The sequence below is a fragment of the Xenopus laevis genome, chromosome 1L (genome assembly GCF_017654675.1).
Source record: "Xenopus laevis strain J_2021 chromosome 1L, Xenopus_laevis_v10.1, whole genome shotgun sequence".
In the NCBI taxonomy this organism is placed as follows: domain Eukaryota; kingdom Metazoa; phylum Chordata; class Amphibia; order Anura; family Pipidae; genus Xenopus; species Xenopus laevis.
In genome coordinates this window covers 37,781,664-37,800,740 of record NC_054371.1, presented here as the reverse complement: position 1 = coordinate 37,800,740, position 19,077 = coordinate 37,781,664, and the positions used below count along the sequence as shown (strand labels likewise).

The 19,077-nt window shown below is 42.7% G+C and overlaps 1 protein-coding gene across 1 annotated transcript in view; it reads right to left on the bottom strand.

The window, feature by feature from the left end:
- nsun7.L (NOP2/Sun RNA methyltransferase family member 7 L homeolog) overlaps window positions 1–15,887 on the bottom strand; it is a gene marked incomplete at its 5' end in the record, with an annotated part of 35,258 nt that extends 19,371 nt beyond the window's left edge. Inside the window, 1 exon segment of the mRNA NM_001127753.1 lies at window positions 15,819–15,887.
- Window positions 15,888–19,077: the final 3,190 nt, after the last annotated feature.

The window sequence follows — 19,077 nt, the reverse complement described above, 5'->3', positions numbered from 1 at the left end:
TAATGCAGCAGTTGGGTGTCAGATATTCATTGACAGTTATATCTTATGGGGGGGGGTTTCCTTTCCTAGCAGATTAATTAGACCTCACTCAAATAACTGATACCAGAACAAACAAAATAAATGCATTTTGCACAAATCCTGCATGTAGAGGGACTTGATGCCCCCCATAACATATATTGGATCCAACTGTCAATGATTATCTGACACCCAACTCCTGCAAGAAGAAAGAATAAAGAGAAAGAGATGCTGAGAGAGCAATAGTAAAGATAATCTCGAAAACTATGCAGATTTTTAAATTGGTTATATTTCGAAAGTTTTTTATTTCAGTATGACAAAGCTTATATTACATTATCACTTTTCTATCTGAAATGAAAAATATAAATATTTCTAGGTATAGGATTCGTTATCCAGAAAGCTCCCAATTATTTGAATAATATAGTTTAAAAAATATTTCCTTTTACTCTGAAATAATAACAGTACCTTGTACTTGATCCCAACTAAGATACAATTAATCCCTAGTGCAAGCAAAACCAGCCTATTAGGTTTATTTAACGGTTACATGATTTTCTAGTGGACTGAAGGTATCAAATTCAAATTACAGAAAGATCCCTTATCTGGAAGACCCCAGGCCCCAAGCATTCTGGATAACAGGTCCCATACCTGTACTATTATAGCAAGTGATCTTCTGTAAATAAAACCCATGAATGGATCTATATTATAGTATATTATACAGGCATGGGATTCATTATTCCTCCGTGAAAGATTTGGCCAAAAACCAAGCCAAATCCTAATTTGCATATGCAAATTAGGGGCAGGAAGGTTATTACTTTAAGATCTGAATTCGGTTTGGCCAGGCACAAGGATTCTGTCAAATCCGAACCTTGCTGAAAAAGGCCAAATCCCTAACCCAATCTTGGATTCAGTACATTCCTAAATATATATATATATATCTCTTGATAAAGGTCCCAGTTGTGGATCGAAACGTTGATTGAATAAAGATATATCCTGAAGAAAAAATCCCTGTGTGCACCAGCATTTACTTATCTATATTCTGGAAATTCTGGGAGCACTAGGGTATGTGGCTGAACTACAAGTGTGTGCAGTAGCCTTGGAATTATATATATATATATATATATATATGTGGACCAGCACTCCAAATTTTTTTAAATCAGTTGTATTGAAACATCACTCGTGTACCCAACGTTTCGGCCCTCATTGGGACCTTTATCAAAGATGATAAAGGCCCCAATGGTCCACTTTGAAGTATATATATATATTTTCCAGTCCTGCCTGATGCACTCAAAACCAAAACAACAGCTGCCTGGGTGCTGGTACAAATTATCATACACAAGTAGCAATAAAATGCACTCCAACGACTTTGTAATGAAAAAATAAATATTATGTTTATTTCAAAGTTTCGGCACATTTCAGGAAATGTAAGTACCTACACTCTTACTCCAATATTCGTGTGTGTGTGTGTATGTATATCTATCTATCTATCTATCTATATATATATATATATATATATACATATATATATATATATATATATATTATTTATGATCTACATTTTCACCGTGCCAAACATTTTTATACACTTTTGAGCCTTGGGTTCTGAGAATATTGGCAGAACATAAAAGCCCATGGCAGGGCCGGAACTAGGGGCAGGCAGAGTAGGCACAAAGCTGGTGGGGGCACCAGGCACGTACCTGCTCTGACGCCTACCCCATTGTCTGGTCCCGTTTCTCCCCGACTGCCACAAATAATTTTTTGTAATAATGTGCTTCTGCGCGCGTACTTTCACGCTCGAGTGCACTTTCGCACATGCGCACCAGAGCATGCACTCAGCCGGCACCGTGCCCATCCAGGTTGCCTAGGGCACCTAGCTGGGTTGGCCCGGCTCTGGCCCATGGGGTCTCTAACAACATATTGAATTCATTGAATCATGGACAATATTAACAGCAGCATACTGTAGTCACTGTTCTGCGAGATATCATTAATTACTGTTATGTTTCTATCCCACAACTCCCACTGCACAGATAAAATGTTATTAAAGTGGACAGAAGAGCAAGGTGCTTGTGTGTGTGTGAAATGGAGCAGAACGTCAGTCAGGAGGCTGCAACTTTCCCGTAACTGAGTAAATATCCCACTTAACATCATTTGCAATTGTAGCTTGTTCAGCTGAGACAAGGCAAGGCATGGATGATTTAACTTTATTTACTGAAGGTTTACAATAGATTTCCAGCTCAGAAATTATTACTGCTATTCCTGTCACATAAATAAATATGACTGGGTGCCCCGGTGACCCCCCCCCCCCCGCTGGAGTGTAGAATGTCAAATGGTAGAATTACTTTTTCTTTTGATATATGTTAAGTCAGCTCAGAGAACATGAGCGTGTGGCTCCAAGTGACTCCTAGAACTGGGTAGCCACATATCTTCTTCATTAAATTTAACAGGGGGGTCACATGACACATAGCCCTCCTCAGTGTACTACAGGTATGGGACCTGCTCAGGGTTTTCCAGATAAGGATTCTTTACGTAATTTGGATCTTTATACCTTAAGTCTACTAGAAAATCATTTAAACATTAAATAAACCCAACAGGCTGGTTTTCCTTTCAATATTCAGATAATTATATCTTAGTTTTGATAAGGTAAGGTTTTATTATTACAGAAAAAAGGGATATTTTTATTTTTTTGTTTTAATTATTTGATTTAAATGGAGTCTATGGGAGATGGCCTTTCCATAATTGGGAGCTTTCGGGATAACAGGTTTATTTTAGGCCTTATATATAATGGCTAGCTGTTTACCAGCCATTGAATGCGACTACTGTGCCAAAAGCAATGTGGGGTGCACTCCCAGTGGGGAACGTGGAGCCCCTCTATGGAAAACTGTGCTTGATGGATGTTATTTGACACACATGCCTTTAAAGGGGTGGTACACCTTTAAGTTAAGTTTATGAAGCACATTTACAAAGGGTCGAATTGAAAATTCATGTGAATTTTTTAAACTCCCTTAAATTCGAATGAATTCGAAATTTGATGAGGTTTATTAAAAAAAAACCTAATTTGTAAGTCGGACAAATTGAAACGACCCGAAAACTTGAATCAAATTCTAATGAAATTTGAGCAAACTCGATTCAAGTTTTTTCTCCCCTGGACATCTCCCATTGACTTAAACAGTAATTCGCCAGGTTTAAGGTGGCGAATCGTCAAATTTGAATTCTTAAATGGCTTTATTATGATACATCTTATTAAAATTTTTAAATTAGAATCTAATTTGGATAATTTCCTAGTCAAATGACAGTTTTGACCATAAAAAGAAAAATCTAAAATTCAAACCTTAATAAATCTGCCCCTAAGTATGTTATAGAATGGCCAATTCTAAGCAACTTTCAATTGGTCATCATTATTTACTTTATAGTTTTTGAATTATTTGCCTTTTTCTTTTTACTCTTTCAAATGGGGGTCACTGACCCAATCTTAAAAACATATGCTCTGTAAGGCTACAAATATATTGTTATTGCTATTCCTTTCTATTTAGGCCCTCTCCTATTCATATTTCAGTGTTTTATTCAAATAAATGCATGGTTGCTAGGGTGAGTTGGACTCTAGCAACTAGACTGCTGAAATTGCAAACTGGAGAGCTGCTAAATAAAAAAACCAACTGCAAATTGTCTCAGAATATCACTCTCTACATCATACTAAAAGTTCATTGAAAGGTAAAAAATAACCTTAAAGCAGAATTATAACTAAGATGTTATCTATTGGTTGGAAAGACATTTCTAATTATGGGGATAATGTAACAATAATAATGTAATTAAAGTTTGCTTCGCGTCTATTTACTTTACTAGTCAAATACCTTGCTGTGGCTTAACAGACAAGCACAAACTTTGCTCTCTTACTTTGCCCAGTATTATTATCATTATCAGTATTATAATTATTAAAATATGTTTATAAAACACCAACATATTCCAGTGTTGTACTGTACAATAAATCGATGTATACATTAAACATACAGGAAAACCCACAAAAAAAAACACCAATACAAAAGGTAAAGATGAACCTCTCCAAGAGAGCTTGCAATCTAAAAAATAATAATAAAAAAATCTTACAGAATGAATTTTAAATTTTAAATTTTTTTTATTGATGTAAACTGACTGCAATTTTTTGTAGCTGTTTTTGTTATCCTTCACTAGGTGAGAGGTCCCCATACAGAGGTGTTGCCCACCCACAGAACAATGTTACATGAATGTATATGCACAGAAGTGCAAGGGAATGTTTGCCTGCACACACACCCACTGCTCAAGTACACTCATAAAATCAGTGCAAGCAACTATATGGTTTGCCTGGAGAGCTGGGAGGACTTAAATCATAAACAACAGATGGGGGTTTGAGCTGAGAGAAAATCTCCAAATCAACACAGAGAGGCAGATTTATTGAAAATTTGATTTTATGGTCAAAACTGTCAAATTCAACTAGGGAGTTATTCAAATTCGATTTGAGCTCTTTAAATTTGAATCCAATTCAATTAGCACTTTCGGGTCGATTTCATTCTTACGAGTTTTATACATTAGATTTTTTCTTTTTTTTAATAAATTTCGATAGGTCGAATTTATGGGAGTTTAGGGGAATTTTTAAAACCTTGAATTCAAAATTCGACCTTTGATAAATGTGCCTCAGAGTGTTTCACATAAGCTGAGCCTGATAGTAACATGGTTAGTAAGGCTAGAACAAGACTATGTATATAGTCAAATGCAGTTTCTGTTTGCCAATTCTTCCTTTCCCTTGTGTTGCTGTTAGATCTGCCTTCTGTCTACAGCATTACCCACTTCCTCAGCTCTTCTTGTTTATTTGTTTTTCATTCTCGGGAGGTTTATAGCCTCCCGAGAGTCTCATGGTGTAATGGAATCTACTTCTGGTCTTCAAGATGGCGTCCAAGATGGCGTCCAAGATGGCGACCGTCTGCCTCACCACATGGCTCCTGCTGGGCACAGGTCTATGACCTCACCTTGTTCCCACTCCAGGATTGGTCGTCGGCGACGGAACGGACGCCGGCGTCAGAATCGGGCGCCGGCGTCGAGACGTCAACGTGAGGACGCTGGCGTCTGCGTCTGACGCAAGCGCGTCAAAATTTGGCGCCAACTCAGAGACTATTTAAACGTACTTCCCCTGCCAATCCTTGCCCAACTATAGGTTCCTGCTACTGAGTTCCTGGGTGTTATTATCTATTTGATTCCTGTGTACCGATTCCTGCCTGTTCTTCGATTTTGCTTGTCTTCTGCCTGGTCTGACCTTTTGCCTGTATTTTTGACGATTCTTTGGATAAACCCTTTTGTACCTCGAACCTGGTCTGGTCTCCTCTTTGGTCTACACTATTACTGTGCCTTCGGGCCCGTTACAGTATAGTTGGGCCATGGACCCTTCGGAGGAGACTCCAGCTCCACCTGATGTCGGTGGCGCTATCCGCGGTTTGGCTTCCCGCATGCAGTCATACGAAGCCCAGCAGTCACACTTCGGTCAGGCTCTGGAAGCTATCCTAGACAAGTTGTCGGCATTGTCACCTGTGGCCCCGGTCCCTGTGGCCGTTCCTGCAAGCCCACTTCAGCCTTCGGAACCTCGCATTCCTGCGCCTCCCCTCTACAGCGGTGATCCTGATGCGTGCAGAGGTTTCATCAACCAGTGCGAGATCCAGTTTGCCCTGCTGCCAGGTCAGTTTGCATCCGAACAAGCTAAAGTGGGGTACATGATTACTCGCCTGCAGGGGAAGGCTTTGGAGTGGGCATCACCTCTGTGGGAGAAGAGGGACCCTTTGATTGACAACGCCAGTGCCTTCATCCGTGAACTTCGGGTTGTCTTTGATGCCCCTGGCCGAGCTACGGCATCCTCTGCTCGCCTGTTCCAGATTCAGCAAGGCACTCGCTCTGTTCCAGAGTACGCTATTGAGTTCCGCACCCTAGTGGCGGAGACCACCTGGAACAATGATGGGTACCATGCAGCCTTCTACAACGGCCTAGCCATGCGGATCAAAAACGACTTGGTCTCCCGGGAAATTCCTTCTCGGTGGGAGGATCTGGTGGCGCTGGCTATAAAAGTTGACACCCGACAGAGGGAATTTCAACTCGAGCTCGACAGAGAGCGTTCGAAGAAGTTTCCCCGGTTCCAACCCACCTTGGCTCCTCGCTTCCAGAGACCCCTACTCTTCAATCCGGCTTCTGCTTTCCCCTCTCTTACTCCTGCGGCTTCTGCTCCCTCTGTTCCATCTACTGAGGAACCCATGCAGATTGGACGGGCTCGTCTTTTCCGAACAGGAGAAGCTACGGAGAAGGGCTGCCGGCCTATGCCTGTATTGTGGGGGCAAATCGCACTTCGCCCATGAGTGTCCTGTGAAGCCGGGAAACGCCAGCACCTAGGTAGGTTTGGGGAGACCTATCTGGGTGGTGTTTGTCATTCTCCCCAACCCTCTACTCAACGTTTCCTTCTTCCGGCACAGATCCAATTCGGTTCCCAGAAGATCCCAGTGCAAGCTTTCCTGGACTCTGGTGCTGCCGGAAATTTCATGACGACTGGTCAGATCTCCTTCCCTGGGCCGAGTTCGCCCATAATAACGCCTTGCATTCTTCCTCGCATCGGTCCCCTTTCTTCTGTGTCTACGGTCAGAACCCATTGGCATTTCCTCAGGATCTTCTCCTCACCAATGTTCCTGCCGCCAACGATCAGGCTGCCCACATGATGGCTATCTGGGCCGCTGTTGCCTCTAATCTGCAGAAGAGCTCTCTGGTCCAGAAGAGGTTTGCCGACAAGAAAAGGATTTCCGCTCCACCCTATGCTCCTGGTGACAAAGTTTGGCTTTCCACCCGTAACATCCGCCTGAAGATTCCTACCCCAAAACTTGGCCCCAGATTCATCGGTCCCTTTCCTGTCATTGAAATCATCAATCCGGTGGCGGTTCGTCTTCAACTCCCTCCAGAGATGCGGATCCCGAATGACTTCCATGTCTCTCTCCTTAAACCTGCTGTGTCTTTTTCTTCTTCTTCTCCCCCTCCAGTCCTGGTTGACGATCACCAGGAATTCGAGGTGAGAGGATTTTGGACTCTCGTCTTTCCAGGGGCACTCTTCAATATCTCATCGAGTGGAAGGGGTTCGGTCCCGAGGAGTGCTCCTGGGTCAGGAGCTCAGATGTCCATGCGCCCATCTTGGTTCGCAGATTCCATAAGCTTTTCCCTCTCTCCCCTAGACTCGGTGGTCCTGAGGCCCCCCCTAAGGAGGGGGGTACTGTAATGGAATCTACTTCTGGTCTTCAAGATGGCGTCCAAGATGGCGTCCAAGATGGCGACCGTCTGCCTCACCACATGGCTCCTGCTGGGCACAGGTCTATGACCTCACCTTGTTCCCACTCCAGGATTGGTCGTCGGCGACGGAACGGACGCCGGTGTCAGAATTGGGCGCCGGCGTCGAGACGTCAACGTGAGGACGCTGGCGTCTGCGTCTGACGCAAGCGCGTCAAAATTTGGCGCCAACTCAGAGACTATTTAAACGTACTTCCCCTGCCAATCCTTGCCCAACTATAGGTTCCTGCTACTGAGTTCCTGGGTGTTATTATCTATTTGATTCTTGTGTACCGATTCCTGCCTGTTCTTCGATTTTGCTTGTCTTCTGCCTGGTCTGACCTTTTGCCTGTATTTTTGACGATTCTTTGGATAAACCCTTTTGTACCTCGAACCTGGTCTGGTCTCCTCTTTGGTCTACACTATTACTGTGCCTTCGGGCCCGTTACACATGGGCTGCATGTGGGTATCAGCTGTAGCCTCCTCCTGTTGGTGCAATGGGGCATTTTGCCAGCTGCATTTACAGTATCCCCAAAAGTGACCCCAATTTTCTTCTCAAAAATTTTCTTTATATACATGCTATTTTTAAAAAATTATTTATTATATCATATTAAAATGACAATAACCCCACATGGAGCCTAACCCATTTCATGCTTAACCAGCACTTATTCATAGGCAATTTTCTTCTGCCCGGAAACCTCTAGTTGAGGTACTTGTAAAGCATTTCTCACACAGGATTTCAGTGGGGAACTATGTCACTGTACTTGAACCAAAGAGACTGTCACAGACTAGAGTCCTGCATCGGGTCGGGTACCTTTGGCAAAAACCTGCGGTACCCTGCGGGTTGCAGGTAGAAGTTTCGGGAGTGGGCATAGACGCGGGTCGGCGGTTCTCTGGGTTTGCGGGTCTTCTCAATAGCAAGTTATACGGTTTCTTTTTATCCCGCCTATTTTAATGATATCACTTCCGGTTTACAATGACAGCGCTTTGTTTCTTGATGATCAGCGGGACGCGGTTTGGGTTGAGGATAAGGTACTTGCGGGACCGGTAGCGGGTAAGTATGTGGGTTGCAGGCCGTGTTTAACAAATTGGTTCCGCGCAGGACTCTATCACAGAGAGCAATTTCTGTTTAGATTACTAAAAAGTAGCAGGAACACTGTGCTATTTGAACCTACAGTATGTTAGTAAATGAGCCCTTAACAGTAGTTATAGCTGTCATGCTGCTCTCGCAGGCTCTCCCCACTGCAGCCTGATATTTTGGGGGTTGTGGGGAAAGGCTTGTGTGGAGCCAATAACACCGTGCTGTAAAGCTATGGACACACGTAAGTTTTTCTGGAGGATCGTTGCAAAATATGCTTAGTGGTTTCAAGTTTAGGCTATGGCACATCCGCTAGCATATTTATGCAGCGGTCAGCTTTTTTTTTTTAAAAAAAAAACACCACAGAAAAACATATATGTGTCCATACCCTAAGGATTCCATGTGTGGGATTAAATCAACTCTGAAGTCTCTCCCTGACCTGATAACTAATGTTAACTAAGGTGAGGCGAACCATTAATCTCAATGTAGCACTGCAGCTCACACACACAACAAATATGTCAAGTCCCAGGCTGATACTGGGAGAGGAAAAGACAAACACCATCACCAGGGGAATGAAGAGTCAATAGGACACTGTAACTGTTGCTTGTAAATTGCCTTTATTTATTTGTTGTTCTTATCCCTTTCATCTGGGTTTCCATCACACACACACGCCCCAGCAATCTCTGCTCTCTCTATTCATAAGGAAATTCCTTTTTACGGACACAGGTATGAGATCTGTCATCTGAAAAACTGGTTATCCAGAGGGCTCCACATTACGGGACTCCACAAACAACTCACATTTTTAAAAATAGTTTCTTCTTTCTCTATAATAATAATAAAACAGTACAGTGTACTTGATCCCAACTAAGACATAATAAATCCTTATTGGACTCAAAACTATTGGGTTTAATGAATGTTTAAAGGATTTTCTAGTAGACTTAAGGTATAGAGATATAACAGACAATGGAAAGTTGTGCTCACCAGTAGTTTTTAAAACCATTAGGCGGGGGTGCAATGAGGCTGTGACCACAAAATACATTTAGACAAATACAAGAGTCCTCTGCACTCAACCCATTATCAATATATTTAAGACAGAGACATTTTGTGCATACTGCTACTGAAAAATGCCTTACCCTTTTAAACAAAACAGGGATTGTTTGTCCATATATTGCAATATATTTAAGATGGCCAACTACGTCAAAGTCATCCCATATCTGGCCAGTCCTACACTCAATTTTCATCTGATTTGTCTTAAGGTATGGAGATCCAAATTACAGAAAGATCCCTTACCCGGAAAACCACAGGTTAAAAGCATACGCATAATGGGTCCTGCAGTTGTGAAGTAGTAAAAGGAGATGGCACATTTGAAAAAGGGACGGAACTAGGGGTAGGCAGAATACGCATATGCCTAGGGCACAAAGCTGGGGGGGCAGGCACATACCTTCTCTACCACCTACCCCTAATCCAGTCCCCACTCTCCAATCTACTCACTTCTACTTGGATTTTCCCTTCTCCTAGCAAGTGCGTGAGCATTCACATGTGAACACCTGATTGGAAACATTTGCACAGAAATATATATACATACATACATACATACATACGAGAGAAAAAAACTTCTAGCACTCAATTCAGCCCATGAGAATCTTTCAATACATTTTACAAAAATGTCATCCCATATCTGGCCAGTCCTACACTCAATTTTCATCTGATTTGTCTTAAGGTATGGAGATCCAAATTACAGAAAGATCCCTTACCCGGAAAACCACAGGTTAAAAGCATACGCATAATGGGTCCTGCAGTTGTGAAGTAGTAAAAGGAGATGGCACATTTGAAAAAGGGACGGAACTAGGGGTAGGCAGAATACGCATATGCCTAGGGCACAAAGCTGGGGGGGCAGGCACATACCTTCTCTACCACCTACCCCTAATCCAGTCCCCACTCTCCAATCTACTCACTTCTACTTGGATTTTCCCTTCTCCTAGCAAGTGCGTGAGCATTCACATGTGAACACCTGATTGGAAACATTTGCACAGAAATATATATACATACATACATACATACATACGAGAGAAAAAAACTTCTAGCACTCAATTCAGCCCATGAGAATCTTTCAATACATTTTACAAAAATGTGAGGGATTAGTACCATTTTGGCCAAAATATGTAAACTCATGTGCCACATCAAGGCCCCTACCCTGCCTACTGTGTACTAAAGTGTATTTAAAGGGGTTCACCCTTTGATTAACTTTTAGTATGACGTAGAGAGGGATATTCTGAGACAATTTGCAATTGATTTTCATTTTTTATTATTTGTAGGTGTTAAGTTATTTAGCTTTTTATTCAGCAGATCTCCAGTCTGCAGTTTAAGCACTCTGGTTGCTAGGGTCCAAATTACCCTAGCAACCATGAACTGATTCGAATAAGAGACTGGAATAAGAATAGGAAAGTTCTGAAAATAAAGAAGAGTAATAAAAAGTAGCAATAACAATGCATTTGTAGCCTTACAGAGCATTTGTTTTTTTTAGATGGTGTCAGTGATGCCCATTTGAAAGCTGGAAAAAGAGTCAGAAGAAGAAGGGAAATAATTAAGAAAACTATAAAAAATAAATAATGAAGACCAATTGAGAAGTTGCTTAGAATAAGGCATTGTATAACATACTAAAAATTTACTTAAAGGAGAACAACCCCTTTAAAGGAAAACTATACCCCCGAAACAATGTAGGTCTCTATTAAAAGATACTGAGTAAAACAGCTCATGTGTAAAACCCTGCTTCATGTAAATGAACCATTATTATAATAATATACTTTATTAGTAGTATGTGACATTGGGTAATCATAAATAGAAAATTGCCATTTTAAAAAATAAGGGCCTCCCCCTGGGATTCACTGTGCACACATACAAACCACATGTAAGGTCACATGAGCCAATTAACAGACAGAGTTCTGCCTTTTGCTTCCTCACTTCTTCCTGTTACAGTTAGTGTTGTAGTATTTCTGGTCAGGTGATCTCTGAGGCAGCACAGATAGAGTCACGAAATGGTGGTTCAAGGCAAGAGATGTAAAAGGGCAATATTTATGTAAATATATATTCCAGTTTGGTAAGATTCTTTAATATGTCATTCAATTTGATATAAACTATCTGTTGCTTAAGTATTCATTTTGGGGGTATAGTTTTCCTTTAAAACATGTAAAACCATTAAACCACCAGCAGGAATGTGCATTAAGTATGACCAAGTGGTGGAACTGTGCCCACTTACCCTTTAAATTCAGAAACTAGAGAAGTACTTTCAAAATATATGTGCAGGGTACCACTAGCTCAGATCCTTCGAATAAGAGAATTGCATTTTATGCCATTTTTCTGATAACATGAAGAGTCAAACCATGGGCTCCCTAATTGATATTTGGCTGGTGTTATTGATCAGGCTGGTTGGAATGTGATGAGAATGCAGGCCAGGGGCCAACAAATTGATTCAATCAGGCCTGGCACACCAGCTGGCTACTTGTTTTCAGATCCTGGCAAATGAGTGGATATATACAGTATGTAGCCAACTCTCAGCACATACTTTGTGTAGTAACAGTAAGAGCTGATGTCACACATTCACTTATTCAGTTTGATCACGTGACACATTCACTTTTATTGAGGCAGTGTTCTCCCCATAAAATAAAAGTGCAGGGGAGCCAGGCGGTGGGAAAAAACAATGGTTGATAAGCACGGCAAAAAAGGCCTGCGTGTGATACATTAACTAATTCAGTTATATCATGTGACATGTTCACTAATAGTTATCTGGGATGACATATTACCTGATTCAGTTATATTATGTGATAATGTGACCCCTTCAAAAGGATTAGCAGGCAAACAGGTGCCATTTATGAGCAAATACCAATAAGGTGGTTCGTATATGGATTGCTCTGTGTCTGATATTGATGGAACTGCAATTCTAAAGTTATAGAAAGATTCCAATCCCATTGGAAGGCACAGAAAGGCCACAGCTGCTGTGTAGCAATGGAGGAAATTGAAAAAAGTCTACATGGCACAGGTTAAATAGTGGATAACAGATAACACCATTATGTTCTACAGAGCTTATCTGCTGTGTAACCGGAGTCTTTTCTCCTTTGAATGGCTGCCCCCATGGCTACACAGCAGCTTATTTATATAAACAATAGTAGTGTTTCTGAAGCAAACACAGCAGTTTTACCAGTGCAGGACAACACTGCATTATATTTTTATTACTTTAATTTTTTGATGTAACTGATCCTTTAAGCATTTTTTTTTTATCTATTTATTTTAAGAGCGACTTCTCCCGAAATCAATGTCAAATAACGGAGGTAAATCAGGTGTCCGCATGGCGTAAAATTACACGCAACTTGCGATATTTCACTCAGCTTTTTACACTGAGAATTTTGTTTTACACAGCATAATAAATTGGCCCTATGTACTGGGCCCCCAGGGGCCACTCCCTTGCATGACTGATAGAAGAACAGTGTTTGCAGCTGCCCTATAGACACACACATGTGAGTAGAAGTGACACACATCTAGTATACTAGTCACTGAGATGCACAATCACATCGCTGCACTAAGTAACAACACAATCACACACACCAGTAGAACAGCTACTGACACCGCCATTATATCCCCCCTCAGTCTCCCACTTACCTGTCAGCTCCTGCGCGGCCGCTCAGCACAAGCTTCAAACACTGCGGGGTTTTTACTCTCATGGGAGGAGCCGTGCCCACAGCTAAAGCGTTCAACTCCGACAACTGGGCGGGAAAAGAGGCGGAGCCGCGGCAAATACAAAACAGGAATAACCATGGCAACAAACCGCGTGCGTCCAGGGGCCGTGAACAAGGCGGGGTTTTCGGTGGTGGGTGGGGCATTTGCGGAGGTGTTTGTACGATCCGCTTTAGGAGGGGCGGGGTTAATGTTTGAAGTGACAAGAGTCTACAACCAGTAGAAACGCGTCTCTAACCAGCTGCATACCGAGTGCTGAGATATATTGGGCCATGTTAGAACTGCGCTCTGTCCCCCACGTGTATCTTTATATTGCTGCCACAGGAAGGAGCATCCCCCACAATGCTCAGCAGCAATATTTGCTTTCCTCTATTAGTCAACCACCACCTGTGATACGACTTAGTTACTGCTCTCCTCAGCATACCTCCCAACGTTTTGGAAATAAAAAGAGGGACAAAAAAAATGTCTTGACCACGCCTGTTTTTGTGGCCACACCCCATAATTACCATGTTCGTTTTACAAAATATGGCAGTTATGAAAGTTTGAACATATTTCTGTGTTTCCCCCCCCCAGTTATTACAGTTTTGCTAGTGAAGGTGCATTGCCATTTAAGCTGTGAGTCTAACTTTTCCCAAGGGACCTGTTATTTTATATTGTTACAATTACTTATTTGCTTATCTCAAAACTGTTACAAAAGTATCTTATCTTCTGCTGTGGCTGTTCTGGGCTCTCTGCCAAAAGCCAATTAAGTTAGAAACATTGTTTCTTTTTCTGGCTGTTCAGTGCAGAGAAAATAGGGACTTTCCAGTACAAATGAGGGACTGCGGGTTGAGCTGTCAAAAGAGGGACTGTCCCTCTAAAAACGGGACAGTTGGGAGGTATGCCATGCTCCCATCCTTCTCCTGGGGACCCTGCAAGGTGGGCTCTGCCAACTAAGTGGAATGGACCCCCAAGTGTCCATGAACTGGTGACAGCAATAATCATGAGCAGTGATGTCTGCCATTAGTTAGAGGCCCAGTAAGATTGCTAAGGCCCAGTAGCCTCTGGCTCATGAAAAGTCAGGCTTTGTACAGTAAGGCTGGCAAGAGATGGAGGCCCATGGAGAAAATCTACAATAACTGGAATAACCATGTACAATTAGATAATAGTTGGAGATCCATCCACAGCCAGACTGGCGATAGCTCAAGGCCCATGCACAGCCAGAATGACAATAGCCAGAGACTTTGTACAGTATTTTAATCAGACAGGTTTGAAAATGTCATCTGCCAATGCAGCACATAAGCCAGTATATGGTGTATCAGCAGATGAGTCTTCTTTTCAATCTTTTGGGCAGATGGCCCAAATAAATGTGGGACGATTGACTGCATACAGGCCTGGACTGGCAATCTGTGGGTTCTGGCAAATGCCAGAGGGGCTGCTATAGGGTCCCATAGAAAGTCAGTATTTAGAGGGCTGTTTGGGCCTCTATGTGGGCTGATTGGGCCTCTGTGTACCTGAAATGCCAGGGCCTATTTTAATTCTCAGTCTGGACCTGACTGCATACCATAAAGCATTGGCCCTTTTTGTGATAAAAAAGTTGAAATGTTAAGAACACTATACAGTACTTGCAGAGACATCCAATGCTTGACACCTCCAAATTCAAAGCATTAATGCAGCAGCAAGAGCCTGACTCCTTGGTAACAGATCACTAGCACAGTAAAGGTGGCCATACACGGGCCGATAAAAGCTGCCGACAGACCAAGTCGGCAGCTTATTGGCCCGTGTATGGGGGCCCCCGACGGGCTTCCCCGATGGAGATCTGGCCGAAAGTCGGCCAGATCTCGATCGGATGGGGTTAAAAATCCCGTCGGATCGCGGCCGCATCTGTTCGTTGATGTGGTCCCGCGATCCGACCGCCCGTTTGGCGAACGCTAGGATCCGATCGTTGGGCCCTAGGGCCCACGATCGGATCAGCCCGATATTGCCCACCTCAAGGTGGGCATATCGGAGGGAGATCCGCTCGTTTGGCGACATCGCCAAACGAGCGGATCTATCCGTGTATGGCCACCTTAAGGCTCCTAGATAAAAAATTGGGAAAGATTAGATGGGTTGACGAGCGCACAAACACAAATATCACTGAAGATTGATCAAGCGAGTACCCAATACCCGAGTGGCCCAATAACGACAGATTTAGTAGGAGTACCTATTTAAAAAAAAATTTTTTAATAGGTACTCCTACTAAATTTGATTATGATCCCCACATGCAATCCTCGCCATGGCGATACTTGCTGAGTTTCCTTCAGGCCGAATACGGTGAAACGTGCGTTGGCGTGTAGACACTGAAGGATATCGCCCCCCTCCTGTCTGCTGTTTGTTAGAGTGGCCCCAAATGCTGGTGTACACGAGAAAAGACCCGCGGCCTGAAGTAAACTCCGCAAGTATCGCCATGGCGAGGATTGCATGTGGGGATCATAAGTAAAAGTTCCTCAAGACGGGCAAAGTGAGAGGTGCGGACCGCAGTGTCCATGACCAGGAGCAACCTCTGCAGCACCCAATGAAGCGGTAACGTATAGTGGCATTAGCTTCCACCTTAGCTCATTAGAAGCAGTGAAAAGCGCAGCACTTCTTGGTTAATCCTGGGCCTCGGAAAGGTCACAGCACGTAACATTCCGTAAGAAAAAGTAAATGTTTGAATCACTTTACCTACCTGTGACTTTGTTGCTTCTCTAATCAGCCAGCAGTTGGTGGATTCACGGGACAAACTCTTGCTCTTTCCACTTTGTTTCTGAATGGAACACTGACTTTTAGACGTGGAAGTAACATGAAATGGCAGCGTGATTAATCAAACAGCAGAATGAACCTGGGCTAGCGTATCCTCAGTGTTTTCTCTTAACAGAATTATTTGGATCATTTATGAATTCATTTGGGACAATAATTAATCAAGGAACTGATAAATCAATTACAATCGGTTTATAACAATCAAATCAAATGAACTAAGCATGAATTTTACCAAATGCTGATTAACTGTGATGTCATTTTAAGCTTTCAATTTTGCACTTTATAATTCAATTCATTTATGTGGTTTAATTAATTATGTATCAATTAAAGGTGAACAATTTGCATTGATTTACGTGTCACTAATTAATGAATTGGGTGGCTGTGAGAATAATTGAAATGTACGATGTGTCCATCAACTAAAAAAGACCATTTCAGGCGATACTGCCAGCAAAACGGAAGGGTAGATGCCTGCTTGGCCCTGCAAACATAGATAGATTGCACTGAGACCGATAACATTTTTTTAACCTGGCCGAACAATTTTCTGACAGATTTTGGACGAAAAATCGTAAGATGTACGATTGTTCGATTCCCACTAACTTCATGATAATTTGACGGATTGGTCGGATTTTGCTAAAATCGGTTGTTCGGCAAAGAAAAATCTTTGCGTCTATAATTCTTTGGGACTTTGGCTCTTTGGGACTTCAACTCTTCAGAGGTTGGGCACTTTGACAGGTGAGGCACAGTATCGGTGCTTTCAAGGCCGGGGCCGGTACAGCAGTACCTCCTGTGCCCCCCGATGGCCCTGTTCCCCAGCATGGCATGTATTATAGGTATGAACATAATGCAGATGGGTCAGTTATGCTGTGCATAATTATTATGAACATTATTAACATTTATTGTATTGTATTTATTGCAATGATGCTGTGTGAATGTACAAATAATAAACTAGTGTGAGGGGCACAATGCCACATAAAAAGAATGCCTTGCAGTGCTGGGGTCCTAGGTTCAATTTTACCCATGACACCATATACTGTACAAGGGCTTTGTGTGGTTTGTTTTACTGCAGGTGCTCCTGTTCTTTCTGATTGGTACATGGCTGCCTATGATAGAGTCCCTTCTATTACATTTGCCTTATTCCCTACATGAAGGTGTATAATCAGTGCCTCTGTTTCATCACAGGTCTGTGTTGGCAGGTTACCCGAGCAACAAAAATTACACACAAAAAAATCCCCCATTGTATTCAATTGTATGAGTACATTCCCTTTATAATTGTCACTTGTGGTAAAGGAAAAAAAACATCTCAGAGGAATATCGGTTAGCTAACAAGTAATAAGAGATTTGTAATGGAGGAGTGAGGATGGCAGTTGGCGGATATGGTTTGTACTGGCAGCCAGGGGTGAAGGGTGATATATTTGTTAGGGGAGGCTAACAATAGCAGCCTTTCTGTTGGAGAATTTATATTTATAATTGGTATGTATAGATGCTGAGGAGGCTGAACCTCATTCAATTTTCATTATTCTCTGTTTACGCTGACAGCTTAACCCCCCCCCCCCCCACCTTGTTCTGCACAACTCAGTGGAGCCAAAAGATCAAAACATTTGCACTCACTTTCAGACTTGGGATGATTTATTTGGAAAACAGAATCCTAATGTCACGGCCGGCACCCAATACCAGAACAGGTGCCAAGTACCCTGGTCTCGGCTCGGCTTCACCAGTAGTGTGACCACCGTTGGGCTTCGGGAGGAGCCCTCAGCTTACTTGGGTGCCACCTGGACTTAACGAGGGGTACAAGGCGAGATGTTCTGTCTAGCAGAGGGGCACGGCAGGTAGATAGTCTTTTGGGCCGAAGGTCACGGTACAAATGGAGCAGGCAAGAGAATCGTCAGACAGGCAGGGTCGAGGCAGGCAGATATCAAGAATCGTCAGGCAGGCAAGGGTCAAACCGGGTAATCAAACAGATGGGGTCAGGCAGAAAGAGTAGTCGAGATGCAGGCAAAGGTTAGGATTTGGATATCAGAATAGTCAGGAACAGGCAGGGATCAAAACCGGAATAACAGATACAAATTTCACAGGAACAGACAGCACAAGGCTTCAGGAACCACCAGAATCAAGATTCTATCACGGGCACTGGCTGGGAGTAAGAATGGACCTTAAATACCTCCAAATTCCGCGCCAAAACGTGCCCAATGCGCGCTGGCGTAATTGCGCCAGCGCGCCTGTACCTTTAAGAGGCGCGCAGGCGCGCCCTAGAGAACCAAGATGGCGCCGGCGCTGGAGGCCGGAACAGGAGCGCGGCGGCGTGGCGGCCGTCCACTAGACCACCAGGTAATTTTATTACACCTAACTTATGAACTTTTATTATGTTATAGAATGGCAGCTTCTAAGCAACTTTTCAGTTGCTCTTCATTACTGATTTCTTTTATAGTTTTTTAATTATTTGCCTTCTTCTTATGACTCATTCCAGCTTTTGAATGATGGTCACTGAGCCCATTTTAAAAAACAAATGCTCTGTAATAGTGATGTGCGGGCTGGCCTGGGATTACTAGCCAGCGGTTTATAGAATAGTCATTTCTCTAGAGTTCTAGTTACAGCTGGATACATACAGTGACGCCTCCATTTTATATACCCTCATTTTAAGTTCTTCCATATTTTATACCATTTTTGTGGTCCCACCAATACATATAATGCATAATACATTTCCCTGACTTTACACCATTTTTCTGGTCCCCTGAAAAATGTAAAATGGGGGTTCTACTGTACATAAAGTAGAGTAACAACAGCAGGGAGAGGTTGTGTCACTAGTATGGAATCTATGTTTATACATTCTATTTCAGTCTAAGGGAAATCTGCTTTGTTGCAAAAGTGGCAGAAGGATTAAAAGATAAGAGTCATCCAAAAAGAAACAATGAGGTGGATACAGGACAGGAGCAGGAGAGGGGGTGAGGTGCAAAATTATATATTATAATATTATAGATATCTCTATCTATACAGATATGTAGAGTGAGGCAGAGGGTTATTAGCGACAGAGAGGTGAGTGTGGGGGTAACTCAGCAGAATGAGAAGGGAAAGGGTAAAAGAGGACAGTGAATAGAGTGAGGCCATGGATAGGTGGGGGATTCAGTGGAGCAGCAGGGCAAGGGACTGTAGGGGTTAATGTGCTTTGTGGCAAATTCACAGAGAGAATGGTT